This window comes from Oncorhynchus kisutch, linkage group LG10, assembly GCF_002021735.2.
Source record: "Oncorhynchus kisutch isolate 150728-3 linkage group LG10, Okis_V2, whole genome shotgun sequence".
NCBI classification, from domain to species: domain Eukaryota; kingdom Metazoa; phylum Chordata; class Actinopteri; order Salmoniformes; family Salmonidae; genus Oncorhynchus; species Oncorhynchus kisutch.
In genome coordinates this window covers 55,772,321-55,793,215 of record NC_034183.2, presented here as the reverse complement: position 1 = coordinate 55,793,215, position 20,895 = coordinate 55,772,321, and the positions used below count along the sequence as shown (strand labels likewise).

General features: G+C 39.9%; 1 non-coding gene across 1 annotated transcript; it reads right to left on the bottom strand.

Moving 5' to 3' along the window:
• Positions 1 to 6,553: 6,553 nt before the first annotated feature.
• On the bottom strand, positions 6,554 to 6,625 carry trnat-cgu (transfer RNA threonine (anticodon CGU)). The gene has a single exon. It is a non-coding gene; the product is annotated as a tRNA-Thr (tRNA).
• Positions 6,626 to 20,895: the final 14,270 nt, after the last annotated feature.

The following is a 20,895-nucleotide window of genomic DNA, read 5'->3' as shown; positions in this document are numbered from 1 at the left end:
GGAATATTGAAGTCTCATTTTAAAAGGAACCACCAACTTTCATATGTTCTCATGTTCTGAGCAAGGAACTCAAACTTTAGCTTTTTTACATGGCACATATTGCGCTTTTACCTCTCCAACACTTTGTTTTTGCATTATTTAAACCAAATTGAACATGTTTCATTATTTATTTGAGGCTAAATGGATTTTATTTATGTTTTATATTAAGTTAAAATACGTGTTCATTCGGTATTGTTGTAATTGTTATTATTACAAATCAATTTTTAAAAATCATCCAATTAATCGGTATCTGCTTTTTTTGGTCCTCCAATAATCGGTATCGGTGTTGAAAAATCATAATCGTCCGACCTCTAATCTCAACTAGAACAGTCATTCACTTCATCATCTACTTCCTGAGGCACCAGGCACCACATGATGCAGAAATTATACCAACAATTAGAGTTTCTACTATCATTATTAATCAGTCTATTAATAGTTTATCTGTTGTTTTCTCGTCTTGTCATTCACAGTTTAATATTTTAAATACTCATATTTCAATATTCATATTTCAATATTATTACCATAGGCATCCGCTGTGATGTTTTATTTAAAATCAATAAAGGTACAGATCCTTTCTGCCATGTCATTTAGACTGGAACGTTCCGTTGAAGGTATAGGGTGTCAATAATGACTTCCCCAGCTGTAACTGCCTCCCTCACGATAAGCAAAGACAAACCTGTCTGGAAAGCCAGCAAATGCTGTGTGATTCAACACAGCCTGACCATATTCTTCACACACAGCGCCTTCACAGCAAGGGAAGGTGTTTACGACTCCACCATCACATCTCACGATGCAGATTATTACAGTTTTGATTCCATATGTCCATGGCTAGGATATGTTTACAATGATATAGGTGTGTTTATGCGCTGATATTTTGAGAGATTATTTAGATGGACTTAGTTGAAGAGGGTTCACCTCCACTGATATTATTCTATGAATGCAAATACAACAATGAAATCCAAAAGACTTTTGTTTCATGACACATTCTGTCAAGATCATTCTGATTCCATCATCAATTACAAGGTAAAGGTGAAGAGAGCTAAATATCTATTCTGCTCACTCACAGTATATCCCACATAGAAGGAAGTGCTCTCCTGATAGCAGTAGCTACAGGCTTGTGGACATACAGAGAGCTTGATGTGTTTGAATGACCACTAATCACCTGTTTTATGTCTTAGCCCACTTGCTGTGCAGCATATTTCATGAAGATGAGCAGAATTGCAAATGGCCTACTGAAAGTGTTCTTTTAATCAAAATTCCTTTGGTCTTCATCTGTTCACCCTCATCTAATTTGCAAAACATTTTGGTAATCCAACTAAACCATCGGTTTGGTATTTCAATTAGTTGATCATGAATCCACAGCTGCTGTGACTGCACTAATAACACTGTAAAAAATATATTCAGGGGCTTAGTAAATACTATCCCCAAAAATATATGATTTTCACATACAAATTCAGGTTTCGGGTTTTACTTCAATATTTGTAATATCTTACTTCATTTGTATGTTTTCAAAAAGCATTACATTTGAAAATGTCAATTCAATTTAATATACAGTGTATAATTTACTATATTTTCAAAATATTTACTCTCAGCTTAATAAATATATATTTTTTTCAACAACTTGCCATGTGCCCTCATTTTTAGAGGATTGTGGGTAATTCAAAATTGTTTTGACTTTATGATACTTTTACACAACTTCATATGTATGTTTCTGCATCAGTATTAAGCAGCTTGTTGTGCCATGAGTTATAATGGATAATGATGAACTGAGATGAAAAGCATCGGGCTAATTGACGTTCAACGATGAGATTCCCACCATCAACAAGGTTACACAACCCTTAATGCTAGAGGCACATGCAGCATCTTACAATGCCTGCAGTTCTACCTCCACTGACTGCTAGTGGAATGCACATTGTGTTCAGCAATGGGTTAAAATGGCAAATAATAAAAGACATAAAAAGATATTTGACATGATCACTGAAAGTAACTGATCCAAAGATGAAGTAGATCTAACTGTTTTGGAATTGTATATTATACATAGTAATACCTCATGTTGGAAATACTCAAAAAGCTGAGGCAAACAGTTTCTTTTTACAGTGTATAGTAATTCAGTGATCCCAGTCAGCTGGAATTTAACAGGAAAGTGATACACACACAGGGGTTGTGAGCGGACCTTGGTGCAAAACAACGTAATTGTGCACTCAAGGCCATCTGTGAGAAGTACAAATTGTAGGCATGACATTATGTGAACTCCCTACCAAAGGGCTTGTTCAAGCCAAGGAGGATACATTGGCAATGTTAACACAAACAAATATTGAGCAGTGGCTTGTGTTTGTGTCACATGCTCTGAGCACTGAAAGAGTGTGTTCTGGCCTTTGCCTCAGGACTAGGATGGAACAATCTGGGCTTTGAAAGAAGACACGGCTCCTTTCTTTACAGGGAAATTCGAAGAAGTCCCCTGCGTTAATATTTTGAGGAACATGAACGCCTCCTTACATGTTCTAATTGACGCAAAACCTCTCACAATTGATATAAAGCCAATAACCATACTGAATTATGATTTATGCAATGCAATCATTATTTATTCATCATTAGAAGTGAGATAACAATCTATAAAAGTATAAATTGTTTCCTACCTACAGTACATGTAATACTATTTACAAACATTACACCGTGGACCTATTTGCATATATGACCAATAAACAAAATACAGGTATAACCTTTTCTTTATCCTTAGACATGAAATTAACAATTTGACAGAGATGTACACTACCGTTCAAAAGTTTGGGGTCACTTAGAAATTTCATTGATTTTGAAAGAAAAGCAAATTTTTTGTCCATTAAAATAACATCAAATTGATCAGAAATACAGTATAGACATTGTTAATGTTGTAAATTACAATTGTAGCTGGAAAAGGCAGATTTTTAATGGAATTTCTACATAGGAGTACAGAGGCCCATTATCAGCAACCCACGTTTATCATTTTAAAAGGCTAATTGATCATTAGAAAACCATTTTGCAATTATGTTAGCACAGCTGAAAACTGTTGTTCTGTTTAAAGAAGCAATAAAACAGGCCTTCTTTAGACTAGTTGAGCATCTGGAGCATCAGCATTTGTGGGTTTGATTAGAGCTTCAAAATGGCCAGAAACAAAGAACTTTCTTCTGAAACTCATCGGTCTATTCTTGTTCTAAGAAATTATGCCTACTCCATGCGAGAAATTGTCAAGAAACTGAAGATCTCATACAACGCTGTGTACTACTCCCTTCACGGAACAGCGCAAACTGGCTCTAACCAGAATAGAAAGAGGAGTGGTAAGCACCGGCGCACAGCTGAACAAGAGAACAAGTACATTAGAGCGTCTAGTTTGAGAAACAGAAGCCTCACAAGTCCTCAACTGGCAGCTTCATTAAATAGTACCCGCAAAACACCAGTCTCAACATCAACAGTAAAGAGGCAACTCCGGGATGCTGGCCTTCTAGGCAGAGTTCCTCTGTCCAGTGTCTGTGTTCTTTTACCCATCTTAATGTTTTATTTTTATTGGCCAGTCTGAGATATGGCTTTTTCTTTGCAACTCTGCCTAGAAGGCCAGCATCCCGTAGTTGCTTTTCTTTAAAAATCAAGGAAATTTCGAAGTGACCCCAAACTTTTTGAACGGTGGTCTACATTAGTTCATGTTTCAACTCTATTTGTCCAAGAAGGCAATTGGTTTTGCAGCAAGGAGCACATAAGATGTAGAAACATTTTAAAAAACACATATGAATCACAAAGATACTGAATGCAAAGGTAGTACATACAATGCTAGTGCATTAGTCATGGGTGGGCAGCCATCAATATAAATATATCAATATTTATGATCAACATTAGCCCCACTAATAGTACAAAGTAAAACCTAGATAGAAGTTAAGTACCTTATCAAATACATCAAGTCAACATCATCATCAAAAATATGCTGAACTGAAACTAAACATAAAAAATGATGATTACATTATCATCATCTTCAACATCATCATCATCACCATCAACATCAGCCCATGTAATGGAATCCAATACAATAAAGCTAGTTAGGACATTAATCCAAGGGCACTGTGAAATGTATAGAGGGGAAAGAGTTGGGTTAGTTTAATCTGATATATATTTTAGTATAATCTGATATATATATATATATATATATGAGTTTAATCTGATATGTGTTTTAGTTTCATCTGATTTGTGTTTTAGTTTAATCTGATATGTATTTTATACACCCCCATAAGCACAGCGATAGGAGATCAGTGCAAGAGCAATAAGGATTTTTAGGGGCATTATGATGGTGAAACTGAAACACAAGTGCCCCCAAAAGCCCCTCATTCTCCCTGCGGCATTAGATTTTAACTTCACTGGGCACCACTGCCTGCCACTAGTTTGACAATTTATTCTGTCCCAACATAACCACAGTATCACACAATCAAACATAAAGTTGGGCTAATTGGTTAAGATGAGAGGGTGAATCACAGAAGCGGGACTTTGCGGGCCAGTTGGATTCTAATCAAACTCATCTCGCCCACAAGATCCCGTGACTGAGACCACACTAAGGCCACCTGACATTCTCATACACATTACAATTACTTATGGATACAATATTACATCATCCTCAGCTTTTATCCTCAACTCATTTTCAAAGAGTGCAGTTTGTGTGTAGGCTATTGCATAACTGACATTGGGTTATGGTCAAGGTAGGGGTTTTGTCTGGCTATAAAATCGATAACACACTTCCACTCACTGTTATTGACAATGTGTCAGTGTCAGCCTGCTATAATAATTAGTTAATCTAGCTACATCCTACATGACCTACAATAAGGCTGGTTTCATAAGAACAACGGCTTTACAGTAGCCTGTGTATTTTATACAAATGATGTGATTACTGATTATTCAATCCTCATGATTTGAATCACTGTGCAATCCTTGAACATATCCTTTCATAAACTACACACTTGATTAGCATCAAGCTGACATTTCCTTGTACAACAACTGGATTATAACGTGCACATTAATATCATATTGCTGCAATATGTCCCTCTGTATTGAATGTAAAACAACATGTTTTAATATACAGGTCTTGTGTGCATTTAGTGAATTCAGTGGGCGTTAGTTGAGTCCCAGACATGGTCTGGTGGTCCCTAGAGAGTTCAGGTACTCTCAGACACAATCTGTCTGCTACTCTGAGAGACCACTCCGTGAAAAAAAAAACAGCACATTTAATACGACAACTAATCATGCATACCTAATATCAAAACAATAGCATTATCTAAACATTCACAGACAAGTTTAGCGTTCATTGTGCTATTCAAAATGATCAATAACATAGGCCTATAATTATTAGATAATCGGAGTGACAGCAATAAGAATCCCCCTCACACCTGCTGGCCCTCCCAGCCCTGGTAGACAGACGACATGACAGCCGCTCCGAACTCTCAAGCAAAACATCTTCCGTGTATCATGGATATAACGTCGCTTTAAACTTACCATGATAATATCAGACCAGTCAGCAGGATAGGAAGGAACGACTGTCTGATTTTATGTGTTGTTGTTTCTTTAAGTATCCGTGCACCTAGTGGTGAGCTCAGCAGTGTCTGGCGGATTTGACTCAATGCATTCAAATCAAATCTCGATACATTGCCTCTAACATTGCTTCATGGTCACGCCACGAGGTAAGAGAGGCTGTGAAGGGGGTGATGCAGTCTCAAAAACAGACAACAGCAAAATGGCATTTATCCAAATAAATTAGTTTTTGTTGTTAATTATAGGCTGTTGAAATTCAGAGAATCATTCGGGGGGGGGGGGGGGGGGGGGTTTCGTATCAGAGTCAGATATGGCGTTGTCCTGCGTTGTTTTCTGCAGCTATTGGGGGGAAAGTTTGGCATATGCTAGGCCTACTGTAAATGGAAGTATGAGTTTTATTTTCCTAAAAGTATTATACCAATATTGAAACTGGGAAATGGATTCATCGAAATCCATGGAGCGTCACACTGTTTTGTGCGTTTATGGTGCCCAGAACAGGGTTCCGCGCGCGCCAAAAGGAATTCACAATAAGACTTGGTGAAAGGGTTTGAAAATGCAGATGAAATGGGATGTAAGAAAAACACAACATTGCGTTATTTTGTAAAATTCTTACAAAAGTCCCCATGTCTCTTTTAAAATATGAATATATTGCGCAATTTAGCACACTAATTTAGTCAGTTGTTGCCTATATGTCACGTTTCACTCTTAAGGTAGCTACAATGTTATGTACTCATTAATTGTAAAGGAAAGATTGTATGCACGCATTAAAAACTTGAGTGTTTGCTGCCCCCTATTGATGGTAAAGTAGTCACACACAATGTTTCAAAAGTCAGGTATGCAGTCGAAGTGAAAATCAACACAAATATGACTGTTGTTGTGGCTGATCACGCTTACTATTATAAATTATATTTCGATTACGGAAATGGTACATCGATTTTTGATTTAGCAGAAATGCTATTGATAATCTCGTAAAAGGCACGGACGGGGTTCGAACCCGCGATCTTCGGTTTACGAGACCGACGCCTTACCACTTGGCCACCGCGCCTGCGCTGGCTAGCGCATGAAAGAGTGTTCCATATCTCATGTAGACGAAGTAGTATCAGCTATCTCGTGGCGGCCCTGGCCCTATATGCAGTTAAAATGACCCTGAAATGTTTTTTTTTTCATGGCTTATGCCGTGTGCATGTATTTAAATTGGAAATAGGTGATGTTTTGACAGAAGTAACACCATTTCAGTTGAAAGGGAGTAGCTAGTAAGGACCCCACCAATGCATGTAAAATATAATGTATTTTAGCATTAGGCCTATTTAAATGAACTGTCACTTTGGAAGTGACATTAGGTGCGAGTAATAAAAAAAAGAATGAGAAAAATAAATGTTTTGCATGAACCACAGGGGGAGGCTATTACACTGCACTGTCTTTCAAAGCTTCACAAGACTAGCTAGTACACACGCACACACACACAATTTATGCAATATACAGAACAATTAAAATTATTATTGAAACAGCTTTTTACATTTAAATGGCCCTTCAAAAATGTGAGGTTTTCATTGTTGCAGACATGGGACACATTTGTCACAACATTTTAAGAATGACCAAGCTAGTAATGTAAAATGAATGTAATTGCGAATGGCCAACCATTTATATATTTTTTAGGTGCAGTGAAATATGTTGTTTTACAAGGTCAGCCATAGTATTACGGCGCCCTTGAATGTTTTGTTCAAGGGCACATTGACAGATGTTTCACCTCGTCGGCTCAGGTATTCAAACCAGCGACCTTCCGGGTTGCTGGCCCAACGTTAACAAGTCTGTCATTTTCGTCCATCCAAACTGTGCTCAAAATTCTTATTGAGGCCTAAACAGGAATGCAGAAACGACAAGACGCCTAAGCAGAAATGCAATATAATCTGTGGGGAGAAAAATGTTTTGTTAACGGGATCTGTGGGGGGGGGGGGGGGGGGAATGATTTGTTAACGGCAGTGTGTGTTCTATGCTGTTTCCGATGTGTTCTTAGAGGCACCGATGGTTTGGTCAGCAGAGTTACACCAGTTGTACTGGGTCCCTTATTCTTCTCTGTCGGTGGTTTCTTTGACAGTGGGAGTGGGCTTCAGTCCTACAGCCTGGAGGGAGGAATAAACAAACACCTTTGGGAGAGAGGAGAGAGAAAGAAAGAAATAAAGAGAGAGAGAGAAAGGAGACAGACTGCTAGTGATGGGGGAGGGGAGAGAGGAGAAGGAGAGTCATGAGACAGGAAATGTAAGCCTGAGATGTATCCTTTTTTTTCAGACTGTTAATTGCAGAACACTGGGAACAGAAGGACTAACATTCAAATTGAATTGCCTTTTCTAGGGGGGGGAATGTTACATTGTTACTGAGGGTGTATGGTTATAGAAGTACAAATCTGTATTTTATAATACTGCAGATATATTTATGTGTTATTTCTGAGTCTACTGGGAAAATGCACCCCAGAAAAGGAAACTGGAGTTGAACTGCTCTACGGTATTGATATGGATAGTCAGTACATTTGTATTGCCTCTACATTTTGTGATACAATATGCATGAGTCTGGTGGAGCTCTCACTATCTTCTTCTTCCCCAAAACCTCAGAGAGAAATGCTTGCCTTAGGGCTTTCATTTGATCAGATATCCTAGGGGTTGTTTCAAAGGCTTTCCAAAATGAACAAGACTCATTACCATTGGGAATGAGTCAGTGTTGAAAACCAACAGATGTTGTGGATGAAACCTTGACCTGCTTATCCCTAATCATCAGTACCCAGAGACGAACAAAAGCTTGCTCTGTTTTATGTTAAACTATTCTTGAGGTTTGCTGGTGCTAACAATGTCTTTATTAAACTAGTGTTACCTTTTATGCTTTGTAAGTATAGCAAGCGACTATACTGAGCCATATTTAAAACAAAACATTTGAAAGTTTAAATCAAAAATGTAAATCTAAAAGCACTCAATGAAAAAGATGAGTTGTGTTTAGTTTGTCTTTGCTTGCTACATCACGGCACAGGCATGGCCAACATAAATGGAACAGCCATCACAGCTAATGAAGTCCCAAATAGTTGTAATTGTTTCGGAAGTAACATGAGCAGAGTGATTTGAGAAAGACAATGGAAATGCAATATGTCATGATGCAATGTTCAGGACACAAATGGTTTGAATGAGCTCTGCTCCTGCCGTAGTGTCTTTGACATACAGAATGTGTCTGTCAAGATTAGTTGTGGAGGGTGTCTATTGTTTTTTTTTTCCGTGCTCATTGTTTTGTTTGTGACTGAATTGTAGGTTGAGATTTAAAAGTGACTGCAGCTGCTGGCTGCTACTTTGTCCTCTGTTGATCATTGGTGGAATTTCATTGTGTGCGGTTTATCTCAGGGTTCCATGTTCTGTAGTCTGGGGATGCTGATAGGTGCAGGGCTGCCCAGTTAGTGAAATGAGGTGAAAACAACACCAATAGTAGGAGATTATTTGTTGGTTCACAAGAATTATGAAATCCATAAATACAGGGTATACAGTGAAGCGTGGAAAGTTATGGAATTTGTGGATTACAATATTCATCAACCACAACCCAAAGCATTTCTACGAGGCCTAAATGATGCTCCTTGAGCTAAAAAAAACTATTGTTAAAACAATTAAAATTGGTAACAAATATGTAGCTTACTAAGCAAATTCGGTATAAGAAAGTCACTAGGATGGATATTACTGTATTCAGTAGTGACTACCCACAGACGTCAATACATTTGAGTCATTCTTATCCAGAGTGACTGTACACATTTTTGTACTGGTCCCCTATGGGAATCAAACCCACAACCCAGGCCTTACAAGCGCTGTGCCCTACCAACTGAGCCACACAGGGCCCTCAGTCAACATCTATTCCACGTTGGTTCAACGTAATTTCATTGAAATGACACGGAAACAACGTTGATTCAACCAGTGTGTGCCCAGTAGCTAGAATCAACAAACACAGCAACACACAAGTTGGGTTATTCTTACTTTTCTGCTCTGCCAGGCCTGTATTATAAATGCCAAGCACATACACCTGCCTATAACATCCATAATATATCACACTCTCCAGTAGCCAGAGCTCAAGGTTCTGTCCAGAGCTCAGTTGGTACAGAAAATGAGGCTTTGGCCTTGGACATCCTGATCCACACATGAGGACATTCATCCTAGCAGTCATTACCAGCCATATCCATCTAGGCACTTCTGTTGATAGGATTTTGTTCAGTGACTTTAACTAGGCTTTACTGCACATTATGGATGAAGAACAAAGGCCGCAGAACATCTAGGCTTTATAGTAAAGAACAGGTATCTGAGGCATGGAGAATGAAGGGGAACATTTGAAATGAGACTGAAACAATGGTGTCTGCTCCCGTGTTTGAATCTTTATGAAAATAACTTGTATCCCTGAAACTAAAATAGTATGGAGTTTGTAATGTCATACAGCATTGATTTTGTGCTCAGAACAACTCCCGCAGATCCGTAAACAGAATCGTAAATCAATTCAGTTGTAAACCCTGAGAGCTATTTCTTAGCCTGAAATTACATCATTATGAGGCATTTCTATTCATGTGGTGAAACACCAAGAAACTCACTTTCTCCCTCCGAGAATAAGACAACTATTTAATGCAGCTATCTTTTTAATAATGCATTGCTCCTTGTTATAGACACACTGGCCAAACTTCTCTTTTACAAACAGCGCTTGTTTTTCTGTTCATGAGTGGAAATATGGGAGTGAGTGTGTCCATGAAAAGACAGTCGGCTTCAAATGAGAAATCCACCACTATGGAATATTACCTGATACACTCACAGAGTACAATATAAAACACTTGTGTGGCCAGACGTCTTAGCACTTGTAGTTTATTTTGTCCAAACGGAGGTCTTTGAGTGTTTGTCTCTGTGGTCAGACAATGTCGATGTCTTAATTTGTGTACGTGGCGGGGTAATGTTTGCTTTGTATTTTTGCCATAGTGGATCTGTTTGACGAGTCTCTCTGATGTAGTGAGAACGTCATAGTCAGAGAATGTGCAGGGAATGCTGGAAGGTGGCAATATGAACAAAATCGAACACAATATAGAGAGGACAATATGTTCCTAACACACCCATGCACACACAGACTATTTTGTAAAAATGTGCATCTACTATAATGGTCACTTCCACCAAATGAAAGATTTGTAGACTGTACTTTGGCTCTAGATTTTTTTTCTTCTCTAATCCATCTGTTCAGGTAAAAATACAAAAAAATGTCAGGCGAAACTTTCGATCAATTTTCCTCTCTGCAGGTCTGCGTTCCCCTGGGGGAGCGTCAGAGAGAATCTGCAGGATAAGAAAAAAATAACACAAAATCCTTGTGTCCATGACAACTTACAACTCATCTTCGATGAAGAGCGAGGTAAATCAAATCTTTCTCCCCAAGCCAGGACTTGACTGCTCCAACATTTCACCCCTCCCAAACATTAATCCTGGCTCTCCTTGATACCACTGGCCAGCTGTTTGTCCTGTGATGCTCTCTTCTTTTTAAGAGTTACATGTCTTTGAGTGTTGTAGCTTCTCTTGTTTCTATTACAGATGCTGGCCAATGTGCCCGAAGGAGCGAAAAGAGAACCACTGAAATCAAGCGAAAATCTGAAAGTAAAATTTGTGTTACTGTGGCGCAATCAAGGCAAATGCAAGTGGCAGGCGATACCATGGATGTTCGTTGGGGTAGTGTGAATGGAAAATCGGTCATTGTGGGAAGGGTTTGCTAAATCTGACCCTGGCTGCTACAAGACAAGCAAGTGTGAAATTCATATGAAGGTAAGCAGCTGATAACGCTATACAACAAAGGCAATAATCATCTCTCCCCCTTTTCCCCAATGTTCTTTTCACTACTCTCATCTGCTTATACCTCTTCTCAGTGGCTGTTGTGTGTTTTGTGGCATTTCGCAATCTTCACTATCCATTAAACACATGCTAGCTTTGATCTAAAAAGAACCAAACTTCAGGTTTTTATAACAAAGCACAGCTATTTCCACCACTCTCCATGGCTAGAGAGTTTATTTTTTAACCAGACTGGATTGCGGAAGAGGACTCCGTTCAGCTTTGTTTGTTCAAAGCCTCTTTCATTTTTGTAATTGTCACCCCGAAGTCTCGTCACAAACTGTGATCATATCTGCTAATAGTAAGTGGGCTATTTCTAATGTTTACCCAGCAATTAGGAGCAAGTCACTCATGCCTGCGGGGTCTGTTGCTATAGTTACAATAGGATTCTGCAGACTATCATCTGGTCCTCGCATCCTCCAATGGGGTTGCAGTGAAGAAGCTGCAACATGAAGTAAAGATGCACATCTTTCCATTATCCACTAGTAAGAAACAGAAACAGGTTCATGAGTATAAGAAAGTAATCTAGAGTGGCAAGCAGGCGACTGCGCCCAGTCATGGCGGACCAGAGAAATCAGAACCGACGACACACTCAGCAGGAGAGCCAGGTAAGAGCATCGACCATTTTGAGTCTTAACTGGTTATTGCACGAAAAAAGTACTTTACGGAACAAACAAAAAACTGTGACAGTAAACAAGATTAGCCTTAAAATCTAGTCTCCGACCATAAAAGGGGGAAACGAGTCATGTCAGTGGGGTGTCAGAATGGATGAAGAGCATCGTCGGGATGAAAGCAACAAAAACGTAGTCAAAGGCCTCTCAGAATTGTTTTGGTTTCAAATGGCGCGATCATAGAACTCCAGCTGAGCCCTTGTTTACTTACGATATGTTTTTTTGCTCTCGATTTTTGTACATCGGAAGAACGGAAGAACAACAAAGTCGGATTGGTTGGATCAAGTGTTTGTGTCTCTAATACCTTTGTTATCCGTAAAATATGTGACTGCGACAGTACGGGTGACAACAAATTGGCCTAGATCAATCAAAGTCCTCTAAATCTCATTACTCGGAACATCTGACAGAAAGATGTATTCAATAGACTCTATTGAGGAGCTTTGAATTTGGCCTTCCACACATCAAAGGCCTCAGTGCTAAGATTAATTATTGTTTGGAATCGCTATTATTTGGAGAAAAACTAGAAATGTGGTCAGTGAATGTGCGGCGAGGTAAAGGAGAGCGGCCAATGCTGCTTGTTTTGAGCTGCCCCCCTACCAGGCGGCACATGAGCCTGTCGATATGGCGGTTTGATGTCAGTCAGAAAAGAAGAACCCCCACAACAATCGCAGAGGGGGCCGGGACGGAGAGACAAGAACAGAGTAAGAGAGGGGAGAAAGGAAAGAACCATCGACAGATGAACTCAGTTGTGATTAAAGATGGCGGCTCTGCATACCGCAGACTGCGCAGCGCGGGACGTGATCCACAGCAAGACAATCGGAGCCGTCGGCATTTCAGCAGAACAAAAACAAGCATCGCGTAACAAGGTAAATTCAAATGGAAGTGGTAGTTATACTGTCTGCACAGCGTTGAACCTTTGAGAGCGATGGCTGCTTTTGCATTGTTTATCGGTCCATTTCTTTGTCATTTCGAAACCGTTTCCGTTTTTTCTTTCTCAGATGATCTCGCTACTGTCACGGGCCTCCTTGTTTGCCAAGGCAGAGCACATCAATTGTTTTGACTGCTTGAAGTGCATCCCAAGCCCAAAATACTGGGCATAATGACAAGCTTTCATGCCTAATTTCATGTGCATTTGTCCAACCCAACAGATCTTCTATGATCAGAGGACTTTCGCCATTGGGTGCACGGCCACCGCTGCATGTCACTTCAGGGTTCCATTCCATAACAAACAAAAAGCAGCCTGAATATGTAGTTATATTATATGCATGTTTCGAAGAGTAGAAACTATAAGTAGTAATATGAACTCAAGGCGGCAAATCGTTTAATCCTATGTGCCTAATCCACTCTTGGGTTTGTTAGTCACGATATATTCAGCAATGACAAAGAACATCAGCAGGACTCCAGAATACATTTTCGGACAGTCTTTTGGGGTATTGCTCTTTTAAGACGTTCAAGCACTAAAAAGAGCAGCATATCAATACACCAAAGAGACACTCTTTCTTTTAAGTCCCTTCTATTCAAGTAACTTAATTATTCTTAACCAAAGCTTGACCAAAGCTTGCACTGTGGTTCACAGTATCCTCAGCTGAAGAAAAAAAACTCAGCCGCTGAAAACATTTGTGCGTGTTTTATTTCATTGAGTCTTGTTCCATACTTTTTTAAATGAGAACCTTGAGACATACATATTTTTTTTATAGCTTTTGTTCTTATGCCAACTTCATTTTTTTGTGAGTGACTTGAAAACTACTGGTTTTGAAACATGATACCGCCTTGTGTGTGTACAAAGAAATAGAGCGTTCATTTTAACGTATAGATGGGCTATTGTCAAGTGTAGAGGCCTCTCCAGAGATAAGCCTATTTCAAGCAAGGCCTACAAAGGGAGTGAAAATCCACATTGGCAGCTGGAACAAAAGGAAATAGAAAAGAAGAACTGGGGATGTATTAAGTTGTTAAGATTATTCTATGAAAGGAAGCTTGCATCATTCAATTAGATGATTGACGATTTTTGTTGTTGATTGCCATCATCTTTTATCCTGTCACGAAGGAGAGGAAACACAAAACATTCTGATGAAGGTGATATTTAGTTCTTCGTCATTCATTTTCATTGTCTGTATTTTAACCTCAAAACCCCATCCTTTATCTTGGTTATCCTGATTCAGTCCGATGATAATGCAAACAAATTAATAACGTCAAGTGACAAATGTGAAATTAAGGATTTATTCACGTTTATTAAGAAAAAATGACTGTGTATCCATTGTATGTATGCTTCGCCCATCCGTCGCTGCATCTTAAAACTGTTCCTAGTGCAGCTAGAATGGTGGCAATTACTATTTTACAGTAGTATTGCATCGATGCCTATTTCGAAAGATCTCTCTACAGCCAACAGTGGTTCTCCAGAGCAGTGTGAAAGGAAGTCAAAGGAACATCTGCAGGTCGCATTCTGTTCCCTCTCAATCTCAATCGGGCGTTATGGCTGTCATTGCCTGTTTATTGAAAGCTTGAGCTGCATATTATTCAGTCAACAGCCACTGAAATAGTTGGAACAGAACTTGAGCATTTTGAACGGGTACATGAATTCGTGACATACAGCTGAGAGATCGGAATGTCATTTGTCTTCGTTCCTGCTGATTAGGATGTAGGAGTGATTGTCCAGCATGTCCTCAACGGAAGTAAGAAACTCCGAAATAAAAAGCAATGAATCAAGCAAAGTAGGCATAAGTGTAAAGCACATGTGCACAGTATCGTCGTAAATGCCATACACAAAATAGGAGTTTATGTGTCTGGACTTTTGGCAAAGTGGTATATAGCATGTTGGGTTGGCAAGCATCATGTAAGTTCAGATCCTATTCTCAGTACTATCCACGTTTCTACAGCAGTGAATAATGTGTGACATGCTGAAGTCATTTAGAGAAATAACTCTGCAGTCAGTAAATTATCCCAAAAAGGAGTGAAATTGCAAAAGAAAGGCCCGTTGTTGCTTCATTACATTTCATGAGCTGTTATTCTGGGATGTGACCTTTAACATAGTCACTGTCAAACTTGCACATTGGTCGTTTTTCCCCTCACCAAGGAGACTTTACTGTCTTTAAGCAAACACAGCTCTCAGATGTGCAAATTAGATAAAATGGGCAGGACCGTGGGAGAGCCCTGAGATTTATTTTGGATTTACAGGAAATGTCTCTGGAAAATGAGAAGCTAAGCAATCTTAAGGAGAGGAGGTGAGGAGGAGGAGACGAAATTGAAATACCACTTGCATGCAGAAAACTCATTTAATTTAATCACAGTCTAAGACAGTGCATGAATTCCCTGCGTGGCCCAGGCTCCATTCTTGTGTGATATAACTCACTGGAGGGATCCATGTAGAAGCATTTTCATCTGCTGTAGGTGAGCAGATGGCTGGGTCACAGACAATGGAGAACGTAAAAGACACCTAGAGGCTTGGTTTAGGTTACCTTATCATCTTCGGCAGCTGTGAATTGCAGCACAGGAAATCAAGTGCGCCATAGCCCGTAGGTGGCAAATGTTTAAGCTGTTGTTAATTCAGATATGAACATTTTGACTCCTGGTTGATGGAAAGATGGAGTATTCCATTGTGTGTGCCTGTTCGTTCTATTCACTTGTAACAATGGATCTTAGTTCAGTGAATATCTGACAACGGGCTCAATTCAATCAAGCTCACATTGCAGTAGCATGAACATGCTTTTCCACTTTAGGTCCCCCCCCCATACAGGTAAATGTTTACAATTTTCAAAACAAGACTTGTAGTCTTTGGTGGAGAAGAAAACGATGCAATTCAATGTCCGGTCTGATTGAGTCCCAAGTTTTACTTTGATTTTTCCACTAATGCTAAAAGGCCCCATGTTAAATTATAACTCAACTCATAACACGTACTATGTTGATGGTAAAGCAGTAGGATGATTAATTGTCCATGAATATTCTCTTGCAATAAAGCAGTATGGTATTTTGCATGCACAGCACAGCAACTTTGTAAACCTTGCACTTTCCACACCGCATGCATACAATATGTTGATAGTGTACCTACAGATAATACATATTACTTGGACCGTTACAATGGATTGAAGAAATCATCCATGGGTATAATATAAACATTGCATTATTGTACCCAAGGGTTTGTCTCCTGATAATTCAGAGAGGAAGACAAATTAAAGCATAGCTGAAACCAAGATATATTCCTCTGTATTGCATCACTTTGCATTGTTTCATGTGTACAGAAGAATCGTCAACATTTGAGACATCATTGAACAAAGGGATTCAAAAGGAAATCCTTCTTATGAACAGTACATGTCCCTGTTTTAGGAGCTAACTACCACCACGATGTAATGATGTCAGGTTAATGTGTAACGTAGAGGGTATGATAGGGTTGGGATTACCACCCTGAACATTGTATCTGATGTCCTGACCTCCTTACTCATGATATGCTCTAGCTCTGCTACATGCAATGATAGGATATTTGACGATTTAACTTGTTTGTTGATCTTAAAGTGATTATATTACAAGCACCAAAAGGATAACTTTTTCCAATTATACTTATGAGAATAATGTGTAATATTGTTATGTGAAGTTATGTGAATACTTATAAAGGAAGTGACATCATTAGTTACAAGTGGAGATAGCTGGATGGCATGGTGTCAATAAGAAAGAGAGAGCAAGTGCTTGGTTAATGAATGTTTTTTTTGGTTAGATAATAATACACTGCAGTGGATGCCATCATTGTACACGATGGGATCTATTTTGACAAACTAACCTCTAACATAAATCTAAGCGCACTCAAGTTGTGGGTGTGTCAGAAATATTTTTGATATTTTGACAGTGGGAATTATGGGCGCATGTTGTAGGTGTTATGATGGCTTGACCACTCACTGGCCAATGAAAAACTGCTCCAAAGCCTTTTGTGGTTGCTTTAAGTTGTATATTTACGGTGTTTGGTGTTCTGTTGTCATAAACTCCTGCGGGAGAAAATGGATGTTCGTCCTATCCGTGAAAGATAGCGCTACTAGTTTATTAAATAGCATAGAGTATAAATAACATACAATAGTAACCCTATAATAGTCCTAGTTATAACACATGTTTATGTATCCACATTTTCATATGCCTTTTAAAAAAAGTAATATCCTTCAACGTGGGAATGTTGCATTCAAATTTCGGTAGCCTATAGCCCAAATTGCATTGCATATCTGAACAAGAGACATTGCCTACCTTCGCAGTGATATGGCCTGTATGGTGACTTTGCCATGTGAAGAATTTTACAGGTAAACAAACAAACAGTCAAATATTAGCCTCCCTATAGGCAGCGGGGTGGGTTGCCTCCCACAATGTAACCACCTAGGGTCGGGGTTACCAGACTATGCAAATATGAATACAATAGCGGATTCAGCAACACGGACAACATTCAGAAATCCTGCGATTTGACTTCAGCAGAGGACAGTGGAAGATTCATTTTTCAACAAAATGATAAACGAGAAACAAGCAGACTTAACTACTTGATGTTTCTAAATAGGCTTCCTACACATAACTTGATGTTTCTAAATAGGCTTACTGACATCTTTCATTCAATGGGCATCGCACGCAAAGTTTTTTTTACAGGAGCTGGACATAAATATTATCGAAAAACTGCTCCCAAAAGTGATATTTTAATATACCATTGGCGATATGCTATTCTATTGATTAGGATACCGGGTGCCTCCGCAGGCTAAATCCATGCCATAGACAACAGCCCTACTGCTAAAACCAGCTTTTGGTCTGTCTCTAATATCACCTCAGCGTAAGCGAGCTGATATAAGACAGGTAAATTACCGACCCTGGCGCAATGCTTTGAAAAGAGCAGAGTGCCTGCTTTAAGAGGTTGAAATGGCAAAATATTGTGCATTTGAGAATTGTGCTGGGTTAACTGCACCCGAAAATAGAGCCCTACACCATTACGAGGCTGTCATCGTGACATGTGCTGTGTCACGTACCATTCTGTTCCTTAGCTGGGTTTATGGTCAGGGATGCCCTTGAGACAGATCGACTGTGATATGGTGTCATGATTTTAAAGGTCAAGGAGAGACCTTTAAACTCCCTAAGTACAGTGGGGAGAACAAGTATTGCATACACTGCCGATTTTGCAGGTTTTCCTACTTACAAAGCATGTAGAGGTCTGTCATTTTTTTTATCATAGGTACACTTCAACTGTGACAGACGGAATCTAAAACAAAAATCCAGAAAATAACATTGTATGATTTTTAAGTAATTCATTTTATTGCACAACATAAGTATTTGATACATCAGAAAAGCAGAACTTAATATTTGGTACAGAAACCTTTGTTTGCAATTATAGATCATATGTTTCCTGTAGTTCTTGACCAGGTTTGCACACACTGCAGCAGGGATTTTGGCCCACTCCTCCATACAGACCTTCTCCAGATCCTTCAGGCTTCGGGGCTGTCGCTGGGCAATAAGGACTTTCAGCTCCCTCCAAAGATTGTCTATTGGGTTCAGGTCTGGAGACTGGCTAGGCCATTCCAGGACCTTGAGATGCTTCTTACGGAGCCACTCCTTAGTTGCCCTGGCTGTGTGTTTCGGGTCGTTGTCATGCTGGAAGACCCAGCCACGACCCATCTTCAATGCTCTTACTAAGGGAAGGAGGTTGTTGGCCAAGATCTCGCGATACATGGCCCCATCCATCCTCCCCTCAATACGGTGCAGTCGTCCTGTCCCCTTTGCAGAAAAGCATCCCCAAAGAATGATGTTTCCACCTCCATGCTTCATGGTTGGGATGGTGTTCTTGGGGTTGTACTCATCCTTCTTCTTCCTCCAGACACGGCGAGTGGAGTTGAGACAAAAATAGAGCTTTTTGGTCTAATCAGACCACATGACCTACTCCCATTCCTCCTCTGGATCATCCAGATGGTCATTGGCAATCTTCAGACGGGCCTGGACATGCGCTGGCTTGAGCAAGTGGACCTTGCATGCGCTGCAGGATTTTAATCCATGACGGCATAGTGTGTTACTAATGGTTTTATTTGAGACTGTGGTCCCAGCTCTCTTCAGGTCATTGACCAGGTCCTGCCGTGTAGTTCTGGGCTGATCCCTCACCTTCCTCATGATCATTGATACCCCACGAGGTGAGATCTTGCATGGAGCCCCAGACCGAGGGTGATTGACCGTCATCTTGAACTTCTTCCATTTTCTAATAATTGCGCCAACAGTTGCTGCCTTCTCACCAAGCTGCTTGTCTATTGTCCTGTAGCCCATCTCAGCCTTGTGCAGGTCTACATTTTTTTCCTGATGTCCTTACACAGCTCTCTGGTCTTGGCCATTGTGGAGAGGTTGGAGTCTGTTTGATTGAGTGTGTGGACAGGTGTCTTTTATACAGGTAACGAGTTCAAACAGGTGCAGTTAATACAGGTAATGAGTGGAGAACAGGAGGGCTTCTTAAAGAAAAACTAACAGGTCTGTGAGAGCTGGAATTCTTACTGGTTGGTAGGTGATCAAATACTTATGTCATGCAATAAAATGTAAATTAATTACTAAAAATCATACAATGTGATTTTCTGGATTTTTGTTTTAGATTCCGTCTCTCACAGTTGAAGTGTACCTATGATAAAAATTACAGACCTCTACATGCTTTGTAAGTAGGAAAACCTGCAAAATTGGCAGTGTATCAAATACTTGTTCTCCCCACTGTACATGGTAATGGTGGTACGTAAAATCTTTTGCCACCCCAAACTTGATGTGTACCCCATCTTTATTTTTGTTACTGCACTGTGCTTTCCCTTGCATATCAACTGTATATTCCAACCAAACCTTGTAAGGCAGATGACAAGATTTGCCATACCTGCAAAGCAAATGTGATTTCGCATAACACAAGGGTTTGTTGGACCTTCACTGTACCTTTGCTGCTGAGGAATTGGCATTGGTCAGAAAAGTTAGACTGATGCCGGTTATACTTGTGATTACAAACTCAGTGGAGTTTTCCTTTTTCAAACTTTTTCTGAGGGCAGCTCTGCCTTGAGGGCGGGACAGAAGACAGCCCTTACTGTCAATAACACACCCACCCCTCACTAGCTTATCAGCTGCCTTGTAGAGGGGGCAGGTACTAGCAGCCTGCACCTGTCATGTCATTTGTCAATCAGTCCCAAGGCCAATCAACAGGTAGTTGATTGGCATCTACAGCTGCTAGTCGCAATCCCTACACATCATAGTAGAGGAAAACTGCAAAACACAGCTGTCAAATGATTCTAATAGTTTGCTCTATGGGAGGAACATGATGTCCATACGTTATGTGCAGACATCGATATAATGTCAAATGAACGTGGCCACAAGCCAAATAAAATTCATGTAAGGGTTAACGATTATTCGAAGGCCACTTCAATGGCTTTATGTAATACTTTATGCAAGACTGAGCAGAATTGCAAAGGTAGTTCCTCAATCTGTGTAAATCGTATCCATTCACTTGGCACTACGCCCAAACTTCTCCGTTTTTTTTCTCTTGCTGGTGAGCTGGTGTTGAGCTGAATTGGTATTCCCTGGAATCCCGGAGGCCTGGGGTTTGTTCGCCGTGGGGGGCCCAGCGATCAAAGCCAGGGCCCAGGAAGGCCAGGGAGAGGGCTGTATATGCAGCTGCTGGTGGCATCTGATGGGAGATCTGCTCAGCCGTTTCCATTCAATTGGGGAACACTGCTACAGACCTTGTGTTATTATTCACCAGGTAATGTTGAAATAGCTCCTTATCTGGATGACAGTGCTACATAGCTGAGAAATATTGAAATAAACACAGTCTT